This window comes from Agrilus planipennis, unplaced genomic scaffold, assembly GCF_000699045.2.
Source record: "Agrilus planipennis isolate EAB-ADULT unplaced genomic scaffold, Apla_2.0 scaffold214, whole genome shotgun sequence".
NCBI classification, from domain to species: domain Eukaryota; kingdom Metazoa; phylum Arthropoda; class Insecta; order Coleoptera; family Buprestidae; genus Agrilus; species Agrilus planipennis.
Window position 1 is genome coordinate 455,083 of NW_020438974.1, and position 23,631 is coordinate 478,713.

Genomic DNA, 23,631 nt, shown 5'->3' on the forward strand with positions numbered 1-23,631 from the left:
TAACCTAACCTAACCTAACTTAACCTAACCTAACCAAACCTAACCCGGTCAAACTTGCGCCATGCCACTTTTCTGTACTTTCCCTTCCTTAATAAACCAATCTAACATGATAAAACATAATACAATCCAACTTAAGTCAATTCAGCGAAACCTAACCTAACCTAACCTAACCTAACCTAACCTAACCAAACCTAACCCGGTCAAACTTGCGCCATGCCACCTTTTCGTACTTTTCCTTCCAATATCTTTTTAAAATACCTATTCCATTCTTCTCCTTCAATCCCGCTATTTCCTTGCTCCTTACTACATTTTCTATATCTGTTTATTTCCTTCCAAATCCACTATGTTCCCCTTGTATTTTATAATTTATTTATTAATTTATCACTGTGTTCTTCCTTACTTCTTTTCATTTGTTCACTTAATTAACTATCCGTGCCTGCCTTTTTGGATATTTTGGATATTGGTATTTTTTTTATCCCTTTTGTAGTAATACAGAATTTTCCTAGTTCCGTAAATGTGACTAACGGGTTTAAACAAACTATACCTTACTTTTTGACTGGCATGTTTTAAAACTTCCATTTGCCCTACTTGCTGATTTCTTCTTCTAATATATCTCATAACACTTGTTCTGCGTGTAGGTTCCTTAAATATTTTCAATAGTCTTTCCACCTATCCCCTTTTTCTCTTAACTCGTCGGCAATAAAAAAAATTGTACAAAATTGCCCTCAATATGGAATAAAGCAAGTCGCATGAAAAAATAGCATTGTAAATCATTTAGATTTAAGTGTAATAAATTTTATTGCAGTAAAAACACTGTGATTAATATAAATATTTGGAGGTAAATGCATAATTTCATAACAGTATGATGTGAACCAAGAACGAGTATATAACTACAATATTTTTACTAAATTTGAGTGGCATTTTTTTACATTCAGTAACAAATTTTTACACATTTTTCAACAGTTCTGAACTAATACGCCACTGGGATAAACATGATGTAACAAAATATTATTGTTTATAAAGTGAAAATGTCTGTTTAAAAGAAAAATGATCAGTCCGTGAAAAAAAAATTAAAATACATCGCGAAATATCATTTTCAATTTAAAACTTAAATTAACACATTTTTTTAAACGGATTATGAATTATATTAGAAAATGATTTAAACAACTGAATACTAACAATAAACAGACAGATTTATCAAAAACTGAAAATTTACATGTATTTTTAACAAAAGTAATGAACTTAAGTTAGTATTAAGCACCTATGCTAATCACAGATACTTTTAATTTATTGTGTGCAATATAAAGTGTCTTTATTATCTGATCACTTATCTCATGTAAAGATACGTTGTATATTAATTTTGTAAATACATTTCAATAACAAATGGAGCGTCATCGACAAATTCTATTACGCAGAACTTGACCGACCCTGATTCGCGTTTTTCACACAATTAAAACGGTTCAGTGACAAGGACTTTTTGGGACAAGATAAAATACATGAATGCATATATACATACATACATATTATGCTGGAAATACATGTAAATACGTCGTAGTTACATACGTTACATTACATAGGTACACCAAGTTGTTTAAGTTTTAAATAAGGTTTTAAAACCAGTTTAAACAGGTAAAATACCTATGCAATTAGAGTTAGGCCAAAGCGCATATAATTTAATTAAACTCAATCCTATATACAAAGTACATATGTCGTGTTAGTTGCATAGAGTTCTACATACAGGTATTAGGTCTGCAAAAATGTAAAAGGTTGGAAAAAACAATCGGATAAAGAAAAAAACGCTTTTTTGGAACGCTATGAATTGTGATAGAAAAACAAAGACATTTACATAGTAAAATACAAAAAATTTCTTACAATTAATGCATCTTTATTAGATATAGGTAATTTTCGCTTTGATCTAATGTTAAAAAAAAACTTCCCTATTTACAAATAGTAATTACCAATCAGAGACAGAGCAATTTTTTTTTACATGGACCAAAAGTGGGCCACACCTTTGTAGGTTTTAAGCTCCATAAAACCCAAAACGTGTCGAGTTTCGTAGGAACTTAGGAAGTAATATTTAAACATATCTCAGACTAGACACCACATAGTTATTTCCTCCCCTAGCGGGTTCTTTAACACTCTTCTGCAAGGAATTGACTTTTTCTTAGGTAAGTACTGAAGCAATGACGTTCATCTACAGAAACATCGCAAAAGCTCTCAATTTGGACAAAATAAAATGAAAATATTTTATCGCTATTATTGCGAAATTATATGAGCTTATATTATGCGTATGATTATATTTTCATTTTAAGGAGTATATGAGGTCTTGCACAATGTAGGTTTGATGTAGATGATTTCAAATTTTCATTTCTGCAAAGCTCAAAGCGTTTTGGGTTAAGTATGTACAGTTGAATTTTTACCGTTTTGAATTTTACGTGTTGTATTAAGTATATTAGAAGTACATTTATATTCAGGGTGGGCCACTACTCATGGCTTTACCAAAAGGGGGGTGGTCAAAAGGGTACTTACGCGGTAAAGTCATAGCTGGCTGCGGGAATTTAGAGATTAAGAGATTTTGAAAATTAGTGGGTGCATTAATTTTTCAGTGATATGAATAATTACGTGGATGATTCGAGGGTACATTATCGTCAGGGTGCTTTTGTCCACCGCCCTCGTACTATCGCGAAGTACGAGCTTTGAAAAGCTTATTGAAGCCGAATCAGATCGACCATGATGTGCTATTAAAGTTCTTGGGGAGTGCAAAGTTGAACTACACCCAAATATTTTATATTATTACCTAAACATATTTGCAACTTTGCCAGTGACCACATTTTCTACATTGAGGAGGTTTACATCGTACCTGAAGCACTCTTGCGGTCAAGAGTGAAGATCGACTTATCGAATTAGCAATTAATTGAGATTTAATTTTTTTTGTAAAATTTATATAGTAATATTATTTTTGTTTATAAACTTATTTAATGCTACATTATCATGTCGATAAATAACAAATGGTCATAGGCTACGTTTATCATTGCACTTATAGTTATCATTAAAGATAAAATATGTGTATATGGGACCATAGGTACACTACAACCCCTCTGTCACTAATTATAATTTTTTTAGTCTAATAATACATAAACTAAATAACTCTTTTCTTTCAAAAGATTACTACCATTTGTCCTAATTATTAATTAAATTTCAATTATTTTGTAAAATCCTTTTTTCTTCATTCCAAGGTAAGTATCTAAAATATATGTGTAATAAATAGGTATGTTAAAAGTTTCGAACGGTAATTTTCCGTGCTATCTACGTACAAAATACGATCTTATGCGAAGTAGATGACAAAGTGTTATTTATAAGTTGTCATTGTCAGTAATTTTCGAACGGTGTGTTTGTGGACATCGATTCAAAAACAAAATAATATTCATTTGACCTGACCTGAATCTTCTCAATTGGGTTAGTTAGGTAAGACCTTCGCTGTATATTACACGTTGTTTGTGCTGGTTTTTCATGGAGATCAAACCCATTTTCCACAGGTATCTTTTTCAGTAGATACTGTTGTTGCACTATTACATTATGTTTTATTATTTGCGTTATTAATATACATCCACAATACAAATACATAAAGAAACAATAAGTCGAAGAAAATTGTAGTTCTAATACCTTTGCACTTAAAAAGTTTTGGGTCGACCAGTTCAGGTGAGTTGCCCAAGGAGTCAGACAATAAAGATACAACCACTTTTTACATGCATTATTATTATTTTGAGCGATTAAAAAGTATCAAACACGACGATCAAGCAGCCTTTGTTTACATAATAAACCGAAATCGAACGAAAAACCGCGAATATGAACGATCCGTGGAGTAACAAAGAGAAACACTGTAACACGAGCAAATAGATAATACTCACAACAAATCCCTATTGTGTTTCCAAACATCAAACGTCACAAGAAAAATCCACGAGGAAATGCACGTACAATGTCAAAAGTGACCCCCGAACTGTTCCCTCAATCAATACAAAAACACTAGAAATGATTTGAAGGAAGAAACGTCCAAGCGCGACATTCACGAACAAATCCGAAAGTAAACTGCGCGGATGGCGACCTGCGACTCGCGGGTTTTGTTTGGCAGATCAGCTGGCGAGGTAATTATTTCCCGCAGCTGATTCAATCCTGCTGCTTTGTAACTTGCAAACGTAAATAGTCCATTGCATAGTCGCAACAGCGGTACGCATAACGACTGGTGCGATAACTGATGAATGCAAATTGAGTGACTACTTACGAGAAACAGGATGATCACACTCAAATAAAGAATTATATTTCTTCATCATTCACACCAAACAAAACAGTCAAACAAATATACATTTTAATAGGACTACTACCACGTTTAGATTTTAAAATTAGCTTTACTTTTACTGTTGTCGGATATTTTTCTAACTATTTCTTCATTTATTTCCTGATTATGGGAGTCTCCAGAAATAATAAACCGAAATATGCACTTGACAACTTATTACCAAAGATTGAGGAAAATGGGATGGCGTAATCCAAGTAGTAATTGTAATACCTGTAGTAATAAGGTGTCGTTCAAGTATTATGTAAGCAGATTTTTGCAATTATTAACCCCCTCCCCCTCGTCAGCAATAGTAAACAAACCTCTTAACCCAACCCTCACGCTTAAGTAAAGCATAGACAAGTAGGGTTGCTGTATGTGTTCAAATCAAAATCGATTAAATTTTGTAGAAAATCAGCGTAATCACCATCCACACCCCCCATCCCTCATGTCATCTTGTCCCCCCTGTAGTACTTACGTAATACTTGAATGGAATTTTTTTTTACCTACTCAATACCATTTTTTAGGGAGAATGCAGATAAATAATCCAAGAGGACTTATCCCAAATACCACAACACTAAAAAAACGCAAAAACAAGTTTCTTTAAAGCAAGTCTTGCGAGGCCGCGTTTTTCAAAGTGTTGTGACATTTAGGGTGGGTGTCCTCTTGGTCTTTATTCAGTTACTTCGTCACAGTCTTTTTTTATATTTTTATTGAATAAGTACATAAATGATACAGGCGAATGATGAAGATACCTTGGATAGAGATGGTTAGAAATGATGAGGTATTAGAAAGAGTAACAGAACAGAGGACTCTACGGAAGTCAATAAAAAATAGGCGAGATAGGTTGGTAGGACACCTTCTTAGGCGTGAAGGTGTAGTCAGAGACATATTAGAGGCATAAACGGAAGTTAGGAGGGGTAGAAGTAGACCTAGATTAGATTACTGTTTGTAAATAGTTAAGGATTTGGGTTGTTATAGTTTTAGGGAAATGCGAAGATTAGCGCAGGATAGGAAAGAGTGGAGGTATGTGTCCAACCAGTCTTAGGGATGACGACTTTATGAAGATAAGTAAATAAATTTTTGAAGGAACCAGTCTTAGGATTTATGATGATAAAGAAATGAAAATAGTTTTTCATCATTATTTCATGTAACCTATTTTGCTTTATTTCGTTTCAGGACGTAGGTATAATACATTTAGGTACAGAAGTGACATTTTATCTGTATTGGTTGACTTTGCTTGGTGCTATATCATTTTGTAAAAAACGGGATGCTTATCTCTTTATACTTTATGATACATTAAGAACTACTTAAAAACTACTTACTAGAAAACATCCATTAAGATGAATACTATAGAAATCTGTTTTTTTTTAGTAGGTACATATCACGTGTTTTTAAAACAACAAACCGAATAAGCTTATAGAAACCTACAATAAATGAAAAAACTAAGCTAATTAAGAAATGAACCAAAATAAATGTCATCTTTAAATAAAAAAAAAATCCGCAGAAAATTTGAATGAATGCAGACAATAATGGTTGGATATTATAATTCATAATGATCAACAGGAAGTGGGATAGTTCTGATATTATCGTCGGTATAATTTTACACATTCGAATGAGGTCCTGATCTTGTATACGTGATTTGCCAAGTTTTTCGATCGTGTCTGCAAAACTCTTGTCCTATATTGTATTTGTAAAAATACATAAAACAGTATTGAAACAGAATTTTTTACCAAAGAAAGATTTAAAGAATTTTAATTTTCAGTATAGTTTTAGTAATGTCACTCTCTTTAGTGTTACTACATTTAAAGCGTTTTTGAAACTCTATTTAATGAAATAGTAGACAAAATAAAATTTTCCTAATTTATGAAATAAGCAATGGACTTGCCAATTCCCTGGGTAGTTTTTCAGGCAATCATACAAATTAAACAACTGATGGGTTTTAAATTAGTGAATCTTAAAAGAATCTCATTGATCGGAAACCTAATTATTAAATTATTAAAGTATAGCTTTGAATGTGTTTATTACCTATTCCATGAAATAGGCAAATTGAAGTAAAATAATTGCGTATTTTATGAAAACGGGGATTAACATCAGCAATTATGGTGCAACAGCAACGGAGAAATATCTATGATTTTTTAGGTCAAGTGACACATTTTTCTATAAGTGAAGACTTGGTTTGTTTACTGTATACTTGACTTTGCCGTCTTCATCTCCTCAATCGTAGCGTAGCGTCGCCCTTTCATGGGCCTCTTCAGTTTCGGGAATAAGAAAAAGTCATAGGGGGCCAGATCTGGGGTATACGGTGGCTGCGGCATTATTGGTTTGTTGTTTTTGGCCAAAAATTCGCGCACAAGCAACGATGTGTGAGCACGGGCATTATCTTGGTGCAAAATTCAATATTTGTTCTTCCACAAATCCGGGCATTTCGGCGGATTTCTTCGCGCAAATTGCGCATAACTCAATTTGCAAGTAATATTTCTTATTAAACGTTCTACCTTGTGACAAGAACTCATGATGCACTACGCCTCGGCAATCGAAGAAAACTGTAAGCAAAACCTTCACATTCGACTCAACTTGGTGGGCTTTTTTCGGTCTTGGTTCGTGCGGCAGCTAACATTGAGATGATTGAGTTTTGGCTTCTACGTCATAGCTATAAACCCATGATTCGTCACCAGTTTTGACCCTCTGGAGCAAATTTGGGTCGTCGAGTCCAACAGTTCCTTAACATTGTTAATGCGATGCTGTTTTTGGTCGAAATTGAGCAATTTTGGTACGCATTTCGCGGCGACTCGTCCTCAGCAACTTTTCTAACGGTGATTCGACGATTGGCCAATACAATTTTTTTCACTTTATCAATGTTTTTGTCTATTATTGTCCGGCACGCTCCTCGTCTTTCATAACTTCTCGGCCCTCTGAGAAAATTTTGTATCACCGATAAACGTCGCTTCGGTCCAAGGTAGCTTCACCATATGCCACAGTTAATATTCGAAATGCGTCCGCGGACTTAATTTTGTTTTTCATACAAAATTTGATACAAATCGTTTGATCCATTTTTTTGGAATAGTCATAAATCGAAATTCACGAAAACGTAACCCGAAGAAATTCAAAATTCACGATACTTTTTGAACAGATCTCGTATGTATAGGCTTACATTTACAAAAAGTGTAACAGACTGAGATCAAAAAATTGCTTTAGTTTTTACTAATTAAAACACTTAAATCGCCGAATATACGTACAAAAAATACAGTCGAATTGAGAACATTTTCTTTTTTTCGATGTTGGTTGAAAAGAATAAAACAAAGTTCCTACAAATCATCAGCTGAAAAATGACGATTACAAGTGGAAGAGTTCTCTTCCTACTCGAATTAGTACGTCCGAAACGAGAGACGCAATTTTTCTTTTGACACACCTAAGTACCTAATTATGTTGACGGCAATTATTCTAATTACACATATATTTAGGTTAGTGAACTTTAAGTATCAAAATACTGACAATGGGCTTGTTTTGTGCATTCAACTTATCTTATAAATCAAGTGGGTTCAATGGAAGCCATGTCATTGAAGACAAAACTGTTTGGTGAACTCATATTTATGTACATAAATATATATGAGAAGGATCGCCAAAAAATCTGTATCAAAAAATGTCTGTGAAGTTCTATTTTATATTGTATTTCCACAAGACTATTACATTTACTAACTTTTTGTACTTCTTCTAAATTCTGAATGATACTTTAATCTAAACACTTATGTAATTAACTTCTTTTTCTTTTATAAAATGATATAACCTCGATACCAGATATTTAAGTCATAATCTTTATATTTTTTTCGTATTTTAAAACTTAACGTGAGTCTCCTTTAACGAAATAAAATCGTGATGATAAGTTAATTCAGTGCGAAACGTATCTTCCGACATCATTATTTGTTACACGCATTATGACAATTTTTTGGTAGGAGACGAGGGATTGGAAGAAGTGGCTGATTTAAGATACCTAGGAAGTCAGATAAGTCAGAAAGGAAGGAGTAGTGGGGATATAAGACAGAGGATAGCGCAGGGTCGTGTCGCCTTTAATAAAAAGAAGTCACTTCTTTGCTCGCGAATGGTTAATTTAGAAATTCGAAAAAGGTTGTGAAAGGTGTATGCTTGGAGCACGGCGTTGTACGGGTGCGAAACATGGACAGTGGGCGCGGCGGAAAAGAAAAGGTTAGAAGCGTTGGAAATGTAGTGTTAGAAATGAAGAGGTATTGGAGAAAACAGGAGAACAGAGGACTCTATGGAAGTCAATAAAAAATAGGAGAGATAGGTTGATAGGACACCTTCTCAGGCATGAAAGTCTAGTCAGAGACATATTAGAGGCAGAAATAGGAGTTAAGAGGGGTAGAGGTAGACCTAGATTAGATTACTGTTCGAAAAAAGATAATGATGTGGGCTGTTCTGGTTCTAGTGCGAAGATTAGCTCAGGATAGGAAAAAGTGGAGATACGTGTCCAACCAGTCTTAGGACTGACGACCTTATGATGATGATGATGATGCATACAAGTTTTGTATTGTTTGTCCATGTCTACAGTTGAAATGTGGCGTATTGTTTCGCTACAGAGAATGACTGCTTTGTTAGAAAGAGCTGAACAGTAAAGGGATACAAAATTATAATATGTATAGACTAACCTAATCTAAGTGATGTTTTATTTCGCTATAGAGAATGACCGCTTCCTTAAAAAGAGCTAGTCAGTAATAGGTAAATTATAATATAATTTAGAACATTAAATGTGGTAAATTATACATTTTCAAAATTAATGTTTCTCAATCCTCTGCGACTATTACTTGTGATAATCGAGCATGGAAATTATGGAGCGTTTTCTTTAATTTATTTTTTAGTGTAAAGAGTTTCTAAAAGTATTTATATTAGTAGCGTGATATGACATAATATAAATGAACATTTCAAAGTCTCTGGCAATTCTATCATTTTGAAAACCAATTATTTTCTGGAAAACAACTCGATTGAAATATTGTTTATAAAGTTTGTTGGAACCATTTTGTCTATTATATATACGTATACGTAGTTATAAGATCCTGACGTCCGTGGGAGGCAAAAACGTTGTAAAAGCCGTTAACCTTTTCGTCTGATTTCAATGCAAACCGACCACATACCACCAGCTTTTGCTCTTACGTCTGGATGAATCAATATCCTTGAAAAACAACGTGCCAAGAACCTTTCGACCCCTTTTATTCACTCCTGCGAATCCCTACTCCCATTCCGTACCAAGACCCCATAAGATCATTAATTTCAATTAATCATATACACCAGTGCATTCTATCGATAAGAAAATCTTTTGCCAACACGCAAAAAATGAAAAATCCTGACAATAAAATTCGTCCCCTCAAATATACTCTCAAATGTCCACTGATATTTAAAACTGTCGTTAGCAAATATATATTCCAATGTTTTTAGTTATTTAATGGTCAAAAAAAAAAAAAAATACAGAAAAACAATAAAAATAATGTTTACCAAATTATTGACTCGACTGTTTCGGGTATTATTAGCCCATTATCAATATTAAAATTATATTACTATATTAGAAGTAGATTAGTATCATTTTACTTTTGATAATGGACTCAAATACATGTGTCCAGTAGAAATTTCTGCCTTTCCTGTAGATTTACGATGTTTTACAATAAATGCACCGTTGTTGTTGATTAAAAAAATTACAACATCCATATCTGAATTATTTTTTTGAGGGTAACTAAAGAGATAGGTTAGTTCTGAAAACTTTAGACCTCTATCTATTTCGATTTCTGAATAAATCTAAAAAGCGAAAAATCTGTAATTGTTTTTTTTATCGAAAACAGCTTAATCGATTTGAATCAAATTTATACACGTTGTAGAGACATATAAAGGCTTTACTCGGAAAAAATACCAGCTCATATCACCTATAATAATCATAAAAAATGGGCAATCTTTTTTGAAATTATTTTTTTTTTCTTTTTGATAACGTTCTGGAACAATTTTGAAATAAACTTATTTTAATGTCATTTAAAAACATCTGTTTTTATTGCTCTTCAATATGGCGTACCTTTTTGATCGATTTAATGATTTCAGAGGTTATTCAACATTGGAAAAGACATAAAAAAAGTTAATTTCACAATTGTTCTAGAATGTTATAATAAAAAAATTATTTCAGAAAAAATCGCCTGTTCTTAATGATTATTATAAAGATTATGAGCTATTATTTTTCCCAGAATTTTTTGAAAAAAAAATATTTTCTGATTTTTCGTTTCTTTGAATTCATTTAAAAACCAAAATAAAGGTCTAAAATTTTCAGGATTAACATGTCTCATTAGTACCAATATACCTTCAAAAAATAAACCAGATATACCTCTGAAGCCGACTCACTATGCTTATCGTCCTATATGACCTTTGTTCTGAATTTTATTTAGAATTGATTATTTAACAAAAACAATCAAACCTGAAAAGAAACTCCAACTGTGTTTAAAAACTTGTATAGTTAATAAGTACCTTAACTAGAAAGGATTTACTTTTACGAAATTAACAACTTAACGAGATTCTGCTTTTTAAATTCATCAGTATCAAATGAGACATCAAATTCAGATAGTATTTGGGGATCTAATTTATCCTGTCTTTAAGAAGTACATACGAGGTGAAAAAATTGCAATTTTTCCAGTTTATCACGTTTTGTGTTTATGGAATGGTTGGCAGTGGAACACCGCAATAAAGACAAAACATTTCTCAAACAGTCAGTAAAAGTGAGTTAGTTGAAGGTATCTTTAGTTAAGTGAATGGTAAATGTAATTAGAGTTTTTATCAACCACTATGTATTCATTTCGTTACAACACCGGAATCATCTACTTTCTATTACTATATAACTAAGTTATAATTTATGTGCAGGTAAGAGGCCTTGGATACTTGGATTGTATTGTAACGTGCAACTAAATTGTATACATAATATATTCGTACAGTTGTTTCATAACATTTGCCGTTAACGACTCGACGGTAGTTTTAGACGTATCAACGTAAAATGCTTAATAAATGTTTTACTAGTTACGTTATTAACTCTGAGCAAAGAAAATCATTCTAAAGTAAATTTCTGCTTAGAAATGAGAGTCCGGAGTAGTGTTTGAATGGGACGTTTTTCAATTTCAAGGCTAATTTATTCGCCAGGGGCGTCAAAGTTGACCAATATTGATTTGGCTATTATGATTAATTCTTGATCAATTTAGATGATTGAGAATTTGATTCCTGTTGAATTTGTGTTGATGTGGAAATTAATGCTATACATAGTATATTACACTTCTATAGAAGTTATTGAGGACTTAAACATATCGATTGACTTCTACCATTCACTTTTACCAATGATTTGGGTATGAGACGGGTCGCCGCGAAATTCATACCAAAATTTCTCAATTTCAACCAAAAACAGCATCGCATTAACATTGCTAAGGAGCTGTTTGACTCTGTTCGCGATCTAACCTAACCAAACCCAAATTTACTCCAGAGGGTCATAACTGGTGACGAATGGAAGCTTCCGCACAATCCAACACCGAAAAAGCACGCCAAGTTAGGTCCAATGCGAAGGTTTCTCTTACAGTTCGAATTACAGGAACGTGGTGCATCATGAGTTCTTGCCATAGGGTAGAACGGTCAATAAGGAATATTACCTGCAAGTTATGCGCAATTTGCGCAAAGCAATCCGCCAGAAACGCCCGGATTTATGGAAGAACAAAAATTGGCTTTTGCACCATGATAATGCCCGTGTTCACACATCATTTCTTGTGAGCGAATTTTTGGTCAAAAACAACACACACTAATAATGTCACAGCCACCGAATTCCCCAGATCTGGCCTCCTGTGAGTTTTTCTTGTTCCCGAAACTGAAGAGGCCCATGAAAGGACCACGCTACGGTACAATTGAGGAGATAAAGACGGCATCGAAGGAGCTGAACAAAATAACAAAAAATGATTTGTTGAAGTACTTCGAGGATTGGGAAAAACGCTGGCACAAGTTTATAATATCTGGAGAGGATTACTTTGAAGGAGACGATAAAATAGATATTCATGAATAAATAAATAATTTTTGAAAAAACACAAAATTCGAGATACTTTTTGAACTTGTATCTTACCGTAAAAGTCGGTTTCAGTTAAAACTCGATTTATCTAGAATGACTAGACTATGCTCCTCGTCAAAACTAAAATTAACAAATATTCTCAATTCATTCCAGTTACTAAACACATTTTGGTTGGTTGGTTACTTTCCAGTAAATTTTACGTTTAATTTAAAGATTGTAGCTAAATATAAAATCCTCAGATCGCGGAAAGTGAACTTGGACTGGACCACTGCCCTTTTTTTTTAAATTTTTTATTAATTTTTACAAATTTCGTAATTGACGGACACATTTAGAAACATAAGGCTTTGGTATGAAAAGACAACATTCACGAACTGCCATCGTTTCTAAATCTCCAGTAAAGATTGGCTTAATTATCAGACAAGTAGTTTTACCTAGTCGAAACTAGAATTGACGAAATATAATGGACATCACTACATTCAATAGCTGTAAGTTCATATAGGTTTAATCTGTTTGGTTTAAACGTTTTTAAGCTTTGTGTCGATATTGTGACTCGTCAGCTTTTTCCAGGGGGAGGGGGGGGGGCAAGGAACTTACCCCTTACCTATCAATGCTAAAGAGGACAGTTAAAACAAGTTTTTCGTAGATAAATCGTGTTTTAACTGAAATTGGTGTTTTGTGGTAACATGTATTATATATTCTTTATTCTAAGTGCAAAAATATTTTTTTACAAATACCTTCATGTCTAATTTGCAATTAACAAAATTTCTGATATTATTTTAAACAAAATAAATTTTTCAAACGTTGGTCTGGTTACCCAAAAAATATTGAATAATACTTTTAAAAATTAACAAAGGCCGAGCTCAGTTAAGTAATTTTACGATTAAACTTTCGAATCCAAGTACCGTGAAGTAAAGCCTCGCGGTCACAATTATTTTCAATTGATGGTTGGAGCGATGCTATTTCTCTTTTCGAGTAAAATGAGGTTGGACGTTTTATAATGGAGCAGATGTAAAACAATGTGGGTCAAGAGGTGGTAATATTTTTTTGGCACGGATACAAAGTGAGGTAATCGGTTATTTGTATGTGTAGGTACGTGAATATGTTCCATCAAGTACACGCTGCTATATTTAACACACGTAATGCTAAAATTGTTCACTCAAAAATTCGTGCTCTAACGAGCAGTGGGTCAAAACTTAAAAGTACTTACATTAGGTATAAATGCAGTGGCGTCATTACTTTTTTTACGAGACTGTAGTCACATCATAAGTCAAAGAGAAAAATCGAAAACAGAGTAGAAAAGGCTTTTTTGGATATCTTGTTTAAAAATACATTCTAAATGTATGAGCTTGAGTTTATCAAATTATAATCAATTATAGACTATAGAGTTATCGAGTGATTGAGAGCTTGCATAAGTCCTGTATCTCTTCATCCATAATTAAGGAAAAACACAAAGAGTAGATTTTCACAAAATTCAACATGCAATAAGTTTCGCTAAATATTGGCTTCTTCAGACATGTAGTGGTAGTAGTACTAACTAAGCATTTGTTTGTTTGAAGAAGTCAATGCTTTGCGGAACAGGCCCAAAATAGCCCCTTTTCCCGCCCTTACATTTTCTTTTCAACGAATTGTCAAATGCTTATTAAAAATTAGAGTTTCAAGATGAGCTTATGTTTAGTAATACAGAAAAATATAAAAAAAAAACATACGATATTCTCAGTATTTTTCGACGCAGAATCTAAATGTAATATCGAAAAATCTGTACATCCATTGCATTTCTCTTAATAATCTAAAAAATTACTAATTAGAGTGAAAGCAGAGAAAAATGATGGTATTAAAATTAAAGTTCTTTTTTTATAAACTGATAATAATATGAACCTGTAGTTTTAATATATGAACAAAGGCATTGGCTAGCCCTTATTTTGAAATCGAAACACATTTTTAAGGGGGTGAAAACTGCCCTTATGCAATATTTAGCTGAATAAAAAACTAGTAATTGGAAACAAATCTTAAAATAGGTACTTAAGTTCTATTAATATAAACCAACTATAAATCTGTTATGACCTAGATTACAAAACAACCGATTGCACGATGAAAAACTACCCAGTATGAACTTGGATGAGAGAAGAAATATTAAATGCACCATAAATTGCATTCTGCTAGTAATTTATCTGGACCTGGATCTGGAATATTTCCACAATATTTTTTTATATATCTCTAAGAAGATACAAAAAGTGGATGAAAATACTCAACGATATTTGACGACTTTTTGGAAATAGTAATGGACTTATTTAATATGTCAGTGTTCGGCATTTGTATCACAGTGTGTGCATTCCCGAGATACATGTGTGACTTGCACATGATGATTATCGGATTTATTAGACCAGAGAAAATTTTGATGGAGCACTTCCGAATAAAACTTTCCTTATATACGTCAGTCTCGCTTGATTTCTTTTAAGCCCCCACATTATCCTTATAATGTTTATGAGGTGAAAATCAACCAACAAGTTTTCATCACGTTTTCTTACCCCATCGTAAGTGAGTCTGAAAATAAATGTAAGTTGTCGTCCCACTTTCAAACTTGCCGCAACCAAAATGCAATACTTGGTACATTCACTGTTTTTTTCTTGATTTAAGTTTATAATTTAAGATAAGGGTAGTCTTTTGTCCTGCAATCAACTGTTTTTGTAAACTAGATCTTAAGATATTTGCGGTTTATTTGTTGCTTTGTGTAACTCCTTTTGTTCATGTATTTAGTCTAAGTGATTTATATTATATAGAACGTTTATGAATGCTCCTCAATTTTAATACCATCGTTTTTCCCTATTTTCACCTTAATCTGGAGGATGTATTTGGTTCTTTAGAGATAAAATCAATAAGTATTTAGATTTGTATATATTATATTTGAATTCTGCGTCGAAAAATACTGATATTGCATACAGTAAAATCCGCTTATAATGACATCGAAGGGAAATGACAAACACGTCATAATAAGCGGGCGTCATACAAAGTAAAGTCTTATAGAAAATAAACAACTCTATTTTGGTTAGTTATTTAGCTTAATACAGAGAAAAACTACAAATTGTATATATTTATTAATAGAAAAAGAAAAAGAACAATGAATTATAATATTATTATNAGAAAAAGAAAAAGAACGGTGAATTGCAATATCAACATACATAAGAAGGGTTAGAAAAAGAGCGAAAATGTTTTTATTAATCATTTGGGTTACTATAGCCGGATATGATTTCATGAGAATCAGTCATAATAAACGATATGTCATTTTAAACGGAGTCATTGTATCACAACTTTCCTACAGAGAATTTAATATGAAAACCAAACTTAACACTACAATTACTTTATATTAACCGGTGAATATTTATGATTTTCGAGTTGAAGGAATAATGATCCTTGCATTCTACAATGGCTAATGACGCCCATGGAGAAAAACAATTACGTATTTCGTAAAATGTACGGTGGACAGCAAAATTGCAATGTATTTGTCTGTACATTCGTTTATACAATATTTGAATAAACCTTAATTTTTATCATTCACATTTTTGTTTTTTTTTTAATACGAGTTGATGTAAAAATGATTTAAAGCTGTAAATCGGAAAATGAGATGCCCGGGAAAGAATATGAAAAAGCTTATTAACACGTATTTATTGTTGTGGTTATTAATTGCTGTTAATATTGTAACTACCTAATTATTATATTCCTTTGTGTTATGTTTAATACGAAAATAACACTTGCGTGAAGTGGATAACGTCAGATGATAAGATAAGCTGGTGGATTTCAAAATTTTTAAGTCTTGTTATTACTCATAATAATACAATCCTTTTGTTATAAGGATGTAAATAAATATTTACTGTCGGTACATATTGTATTCACTTTCCACTATTTCACAACAAGTACCTACCTATTTTTGTTTCAAAATGTATCATTACGCAGACGTGTATTTTGCCTCATTAATTATTAATTACCAAAATTAGTTACAAAGGCAAAGTTTTCTTTGATTTAGCTGTTTTGTGTACGGAAGATACGAAAACTAGGAGTACTTCAATCCATTAAAAATAATAAGCAATAATTAAATAATTAATTGGTAAATACATACTATACGTAAAGGTAAAATGGTATTTTACTTTTTAGTTCGCCTTGTTTTCCGATATTTTATTCAGTTTTCAGTTTCAGAAAATGAATTATATAATTATGTTGTTATTCACGATACACATTCTTTTAATAATAAATAAGTTGGATGTTCAAAATTGAATTTTGACGACTTAATGAAACAACCAAATACACTGGAATTCGTTTATTATGATTCCGCCTATATTGACCAACCGCTTAATATGAAGTAATTGCAGTGTTAAGTTTGGTTTTCATATTAAATTCTCTGTAGGAAAGTGTGGATATAATGACTTCGTTTAAAATGACATATCGTTTATTATGACTGATTGTTAAGAAATCATATCCGGCTATGGTGATCTAAATGATTAATAATAACATTTTCGTTCATTTTTCTGACCCTTCTTATGTATATTGATATTACAATTCATCGTTCTTTTTCTTTTTCTGTTAATAAATATATACAATTTGTAGTTTTTCTCTCTATTAAACTAAATAACTAACCAAAATAGAAAGTTGTTTATTTTCTAAAACTATGCTTTGTATGACGCCCGCATAGTATGATGTGTTTGACATTTTCCTTCGATATATCGTTATAAGCGGATTTTAGCGTAGAACATGGGATGTCCAAAAAATGCGCAATACTATGATGCGCGTCAAACTATGTATGACCAAAAAATTTTTTAAACAAAAATTGTTGCACATTTTAAAGTTTTGTAACAGCTTAATTTAAAATTACGATGATATTCTAATGTTTCTTTCTTTTAAGAGGGCTGAAAAAAATATGAGATGTTTAATGTGGCCAAACAATATGTTTAACTGAACGAAACATGTTTCCTATTTTACAAATACAAATATTATTTGTAAACTCACACTGGGATTTTCCAAAGTGGAAAACCTTGAAAACAATAACTGCGTTTTACTCATTTTAAATTACAATACTTCTACATAAAATATAGTATAGAGATGAATCAAAGTCTTTGTTTAACTTTTATGTTATGCGACGTATGAATACGATTTAAAATTGCAAATATTTATGCTGAACATTTATGACAGACAAAATGTGATTTCAAATAAAGTTTTTTTGATTTAAAACTTTAAATATGTAGGTAAAATATACACACTATCTATTAAATTATCTCCTATAAAACTAAAAAATTATTATTAAATTTACTTTACAAAATTAAAACAAAATAACGACGAACCAAAAAACTGTTTTGCTCTTGAAGCAACCAAAAATGTAATATTAGAAAAAGAAAATAAAACTTACATAATAAGGAGAATTTTTATAATACGAATTAGAAAAGGTTTGTAAAAAAATAAANTTGTTAGTGTTCCATAAATAGATAAAGATACTTTGTAACAAAAAAGTATACATGTATAAAAACGATTAATTAGAAAATAAATAAATAAAGGCACTTAGGGTAAGATTTTGTACGAAAACTAGGTTAAGACGTGCTGATTTCAATTTTTCGTAAACGGTAATTATAAAAAAATAAAGACCTTTAGTAAACAAAAATGTAATTGTATTGGTGTAACTAGTTCAAAACGCAAATTGTTAGTGTTAATTTATGGTTTCTACTGTCTATTTTCTTTTTGTAATGAAGTGATATCTCATAAAATACAATTTATTTCAAAATGAATGGGTACACAGCACATTTTTTACCAGAATTGAAGTAGTGTAACACAATTATTCTAGCCGAACAAAGTAATTTATCGATTTTAAAAAGGCTACTAAAACTTTTAGGGCTGAAGGTATCTGAAGAGAGTCGCGCATCGACCTGGCCCAGTCTAGGATTGGTTTTCCTCCAACGGTGAGTCCGCGGATGGAATCGTTTATAATTGGGACAATCAAAATTGACAAAGTTTGCGATAAATAATCTTTGAGAATTGACATCTTCCTTTCTATTTCCACTTGGGACTGTAGCCATTTGCTGCATTTTGAACACGCCCTTGTTAAGATAAGAAACGCTTTATAACTTCCTGGTTGGAATTATTTCTTTAAACAAGCGTTTTTGCTTTCCTAAATTCTTGAGAATATTGAAGTTTCTTTAGAATCCGATACTGACAACATGCTCAAACTTTGCTTGTCTGCATCTCTTTCTGTTACATAATAATATGTAACCTGTACCTGACATCTCTTTTCTATGTTTACGATATTCCCTACAACGTCCGTCGTGAGTAAAAGTAGACATTCTGTTAGCAACCTCTCTAGTCAAGTTTTTTAAAAATAAAAAATTTCGGAAACCAGATTGCCAACGCTGGGCTAATAATATTTTTAGTTTTATACCTATGCTTGAGAAATGGGAACCCGGTTTGGATTCGGTACCCGGCGGCACTGTTTTTTTTAGGATCCGGTTGGATAGGGGTCGCATACCCGGCATTCTGTACCCGGCAAAATCACTATCCGGTGCATTTGCACTAATTTAAAATATGAACTATAATGTGGCATATTTTTTATTGCATTGTATTGAGCATATTTAGCAAGTAACACTAGCTGCTTCCTAAATTTTTATACCGGGTTGTCCTACTTCTAAACGTTTTATATTCTGCTACATATTTATATTTCTAATTTCTTTGCCTTTCATTTGTAATGAAGAAAAAAAAGCTTGCCTTGGGTTGAGTAATAAGTTAGAGTAATAGCAGTAAATAATCATTATTTCTATTGTTTGATAACATCTTAATAAAAAACGTATACGTTATGTACGAATGGCTTCATATATCATTCTCAGCCACAATGAGATGATAAGAAGTTAGGNCTGTGTTTGTTGATATTTTGACATTGATTTTTTTAAACTGGAATTTTTCTTCACACTTTCGCACAATTCGGAAAATGAATTATTCATTGCATTTTTGTTTGAAGTGTAAAAAAACGCGTAATATTGTGGCCTTCGAACAAATTAAATCATACGAACGTGTGGGATGGAGACATCAAGCAGACGTAGACAATAATGTGAAAAGAAATTGCGTCGCATCACTTGGACCATCTATTTTTTGGGTAATTAACATGCACGTTTACAGATTTCATATGTAAATGTTTATGGACAGTCGCAGCCGCTACTTAGAGTCAAAACGAAGTGCAACCGAAGAAATATGATAGTGAGGACGAATCTAAAGATTATGAACATAAAAAAGTAGGATTTGTTTAAAGTGAGATTACTACAGGGTATTTTCATGAAAATTGTTCTAAATTATTTCACCCGCATGAAATTATTTTTAATTGTACCTATATAAAAANTTCCTAAATTCTTGAGAATATTGAAGTTTCTTTAGAATCCGATACTGACAACATGCTCAAACTTTGCTTGTCTGCATCTCTTTCTGTTACATAATAATATGTAACCTGTACCTGACATCTCTTTTCTATGTTTACGATATTCCCTACAACGTCCGTCGTGAGTAAAAGTAGACATTCTGTTAGCAACCTCTCTAGTCAAGTTTTTTAAAAATAAAAAATTTCGGAAACCAGATTGCCAACGCTGGGCTAATAATATTTTTAGTTTTATACCTATGCTTGAGAAATGGGAACCCGGTTTGGATTCGGTACCCGGCGGCACTGTTTTTTTTAGGATCCGGTTGGATAGGGGTCGCATACCCGGCATTCTGTACCCGGCAAAATCACTATCCGGTGCATTTGCACTAATTTAAAATATGAACTATAATGTGGCATATTTTTTATTGCATTGTATTGAGCATATTTAGCAAGTAACACTAGCTGCTTCCTAAATTTTTATACCGGGTTGTCCTACTTCTAAACGTTTTATATTCTGCTACATATTTATATTTCTAATTTCTTTGCCTTTCATTTGTAATGAAGAAAAAAAAGCTTGCCTTGGGTTGAGTAATAAGTTAGAGTAATAGCAGTAAATAATCATTATTTCTATTGTTTGATAACATCTTAATAAAAAACGTATACGTTATGTACGAATGGCTTCATATATCATTCTCAGCCACAATGAGATGATAAGAAGTTAGGTACAAAAAGTATATGTACATATATTTATGCCTAGTTAAAGCTGCGTTTTAATTAATATTCGTAATTCATAATTGTTCAATTTCAAAAAAATTCTCATTATTAAAAACAACAATTGAATTGTGTATATATTTGAATAATTAATTAGCGGAATTTAATTAGTAGTTGGAATGAGCTTTTGAGTTTTTAAGAATTTGTGAATATTCTAACATAAAATTGAAATAGTATTTATAATTTCTACACATTTGTTAACTCACACGTTTGTCACTGTTAAAAAATTAGCTAGTTGAAAAGAATAAATTATTTTGTTTTCCTTTGCTATTAATCTTTCCGAGTGTCGCACAGAATGATTAGTGATTTGAAAATCACGTATTATTGACTTCAAAAAGTTAGGTTTTCCTTTACTTCGTTCTCTCTTGCATATCAACATTTTTGTTTTATAAAGGCATATAGGCTTTCACGGCCGGCGTCATCTAAACTATTATAATCTTGCGGGATTTCGGGCAGTGGTCTAGAGGCTAGTTTGTTGCTGTCTAACGTTTCGTCAACGACTGTGGTTGACATCTTCAGAGGTATTGCGGACGGCAGAGTAGATTTCTATCTCGAAGTGTTCTTCTCTGCTGTCTGCTACACACGACATCAACAAACCAACTTCTAGACTACGGTTCTAAAGCCTGAAAGACTATAATAGTTTAGATTTTTAATTTATTTTCATACCACTCTCAATATCGCTTCCACTTTATTTAAGACTATGTCTAATTTCCTTTGCGAGATGCTAACACCTATCTCTTTACATCTATTCCTATGCTATCCTCTTTTAATGATTTTAATCGCGTCTTCGTTATTTGTTCATACATATAGATAAAAGAAGCGGTTACAATGTGTAAAAATATGTAACATCCCTTTCTTGATATTTACTTGGTTACTTTGCTGCTCAAATTCGATAATTGCCTGCTCCTCATTAATTTTATTTAAATAATTTTAAGGAATGCTTCATAATTTTTCTCATCATAAGTTCTATTGAACGTATTAATATATGTATAGGTAGGTACTACCTTTGTGATCATTACTTTGAATAGGTTATTATGAGTATTAATTTCTTTGACTAGCAGGGACACCTCGTAGTTAACACCTTTGTCCAGTCTGTACCTTCTATTTAATAAGGAGGCAATATTAAATTTATTTTTGACAAAATATTGTTTGTCAAAATTACCTAGGTATTTATGCGAAAAAAAACTCAGAAATGCAACGTAACACCTTCATCTACTCATGTCTTCTATTAACATATTCACAGAGCACTCAATAGATTACAGTTCTCCTAAAAGTTAATTACATATTGTTTTTAGGAACGCTTTGGCGCAACTGAAAGTAGCGATTTATTCGAATAGACTGTAACATAAACGCATAAAATGTATAGACAAATATATGCAGTTTAAATACGTAAAATTTTAAAGCCCTGAATCAGCCTGATGATTCCGGATTCGTTATTTTTTTGTTTTCAAGCACACTGCGAAGTATAATTCACGACCTCGAACCCGAACTTGCCCTCCCAAATTTGGAAAGTCGAGGACAACTACGTTGGCGATTTTCCCGCTATAGACGACCAAAGTTTACCTATGCATATTAAATTTAAGCAGTTGGTGAATGTTAAACTACTAACAACGAACTTTTAATTCTTTAACAGTAATTTTTTGCATAGCATGTGAAAACTAACGTTTTAAACAAGGTTTAGAACGTTTATATCCATACATATATGCCACGATTGTTTGTGAAACAATGCAGGTATAACGTAATTTCACCAATTATGAAAATGTAAAATACTAATTTTATTCTGTTTGCTCTTTAGTATTAACATTATGTAAACCACTAATTATGTATCAACTCCATATTAATGTGCATAAATGTTACAAAGTTACTTCTTACATCTTCATTTCATACTATTTGAAATTTTAATGAAATATAAGACTTAATTAAAGCCATTTTAAAGGGTTCTCTTAAAATAAATTTGTACAATTCGGACGTGTAAATTAGGTATATTATTAAAATTTAGAAAAATTTAAATATTCCCTCAACTTTTTAAATTCGTATTAACTTATAACGTAACTGTAAATGTACTTCAAGAGTATTTACGAAAAACTTAATCTTAAAGATGTTATAATTCAGTTATTTAAAATTTTGTACGATAATTAGAATTTTTTAAGACTTTTCGAATATACATTTGATGTTTTGAACTAAGAACAGATGAGCAATCAAATACTAACCGCGAAAGCCTATTTTTAAACACGAAAAATTGACTCTTAATCCTCAAGGTAGCCCCATAATTCTCACGGGTGTAGTTATAAAACATACATTGTGCAGTAAATGCAATTGTACATAATGGTGCAAATTTTAGAATTAATTTATAAATGTTAATTAGTTTACTTTGTGGCATCAATTGATTGACAACTAAAGGTAATTTTATTTTTCGTTACTCTTAACAGTAATCATCGTCTATTGTCTTATAGAAAAACGAATTCATTAAAGTCACTTACCTAATCGGTTCTTATGACATAATTTGATGGAAAATCCTGAAGAATCCAAAACTTTCACTTGAATTTTGAACTGCTTTTTATCACAATGTCAATAGCTTTCGTGTTGTCAACCTGTCAAATTCTTGAAATATGCTGAATTTTTGGGATAAATATGCTATTAGAAGATAATTATTTAAAAACTGATCAGATCAAAGTAAAAAAGTTTACTTTCTTTTCGTAACTCATTTTAGTGGGTATAGTAAATGATTGTATACGAATTAATATAAATGAATATGTATATTAAATAAACAACTTTCACAGAATTAGTGATTAGAAGTTTGTAATTATTCATTGCAACGTGATTTTATAAATAAATTAGGTCAAAGTAGGATAAAAATAACAAAAAAACCCTCCGTTATGTTAATAAATACAATAAGAATAACTATCAGACACAGAAATGTGTGTATAATGCGATATAAGAAAAGTTGTCTCTTGTCAAAGATCAATAGTGAGATAAGAGTCAAAAATCCAAAAATTTTCTAGTATCTAGTTTATATGCTGAATTCTAATACAGAAAGAATATTAAGCACTCGTTAGTCAGATTATTATTTGACAAAAT

The 23,631-nt window shown here is 31.8% G+C and overlaps 1 protein-coding gene across 3 annotated transcripts in view; it reads right to left on the bottom strand.

Annotated features, from left to right (window-relative positions):
- Positions 1-23,320, bottom strand: part of LOC108739151 (tubulin-specific chaperone cofactor E-like protein) — a 46,657-nt gene extending 23,337 nt beyond the window's left edge. The window contains exon 1 of one of the 3 annotated variants that reach the window (XM_018472902.2): positions 23,034-23,320. The gene's annotated coding sequence lies outside the window, so the exon portion shown is untranslated. The other 2 variants (XM_018472903.2, XM_018472901.2) reach the window with 2 other exon arrangements.
- Between the last annotated feature and the right edge of the window lie 311 nt (positions 23,321-23,631).